The 1,220-nt window shown below is 42.2% G+C and overlaps 1 pseudogene; it reads right to left on the reverse strand.

The window, feature by feature from the left end:
• Positions 1 to 740: 740 nt before the first annotated feature.
• LOC116528580 lies at positions 741 to 1,192 on the reverse strand (annotated as a pseudogene).
• Between the last annotated feature and the right edge of the window lie 28 nt (positions 1,193 to 1,220).

The raw sequence follows: 1,220 nt of genomic DNA on the forward strand, positions 1-1,220 counted from the left end.
TGATGCTGGCTGGTAGAACTATTTTTCTCTTTAATTTTGCCATTGTTTGATTCATTTATTTTGAGGCTCTGCTTGGTTCATATATTGTCGAGGCTCTATTTCCAGTTCAGTCTTTGCCAATTTGAGCAGACTCATAAGGGCACGAACTCTAGCTGAAGTTTTGAAGATGTCTCAAGTAAGCTGCTGGTGACCCATCTTGTTTTCAGGGACACAGTGAGGGTGAGGCAAAGGGCTTTTGTAATAGTTTTTTATTTAAAGTCTATTTCTTTCTTTTTTTCTTTCTTTCTTTTTTTTTTTTTTTTTTTTTTTTTGAGGCAGAGTTTTTCTCTTGTTGCCCAGGCTGGAGTGCAATGGTGCAACCTTGGCTCACCGCAACCTATGCCTCCTGGGTTCAAGCAATTCTCCTGCCTCAGCCTCCTGAGTAGCTGGGATTGCAGGGACCCACCAGCACGCCTTGCTAATTTTTTGTACTTTTAGTAGAGATGGGGATTCGCCATGTTGTCCATCCTGGTCTCGAACTCCTGATCTCAGGTGATCCACCTGCTTTGGCCTACTAAAGTGTTGGGATTACAGGTGTAAGCCACTGTGCCTGGCCATATGTTCTTTTTCTATTTTTATTGATGTTATTATTTCAATAGTTTTGGAGAAACAGGTAGTATTTGATAAGTTAGTTAGTGATGACTTCCAAGATTTTGGTACACCCATCACCCAAGCAGGGTATACTGCACCAGTGTGTAGTCTTTTTTTTTTTTTTTAGGATGCAGCAATACTTTATTTTTACATACTTTGACAACGAGGTTTCCCATAAACCACCTTTCCAGTGGAGAACAGAGAACATGAAAATCAGCCTCCAGATATCAGCAGCTGTGTCTGCTTAGGGCCGAGGCTCCCCTTTGCCCATGTGGTGAGGTGGAGGGGTGGACTTCCCTTCCTTCATCAGTTTATCCCGTTGCCTCCAGATGGTATCCATACGTCTCATCGTTTTAATACGAAGTACAATCCATGAAATCATCATGTTGTATCTTGCACTGTTTTTTGCCCGGATAGCATCAATTCCATGTGCACATTCTATCCATTCTTTTTCAAAAGCATGATGTCAAGCAGGAAACTTGTAGGGCTGTTCGGCACTTTGGATTGTCTACCATCTATCTAGGTTAATGCTGAACCTTTTTGCATGTCCAAGAAAAGGCATGGCGATCTGATGCTGGTGCCCTTGTCTC

Source organism: Sapajus apella, unplaced genomic scaffold (assembly GCF_009761245.1).
Source record: "Sapajus apella isolate SASKATOON/1434 unplaced genomic scaffold, GSC_monkey_1.0 scaffold59, whole genome shotgun sequence".
NCBI lineage: Eukaryota > Metazoa > Chordata > Mammalia > Primates > Cebidae > Sapajus > Sapajus apella.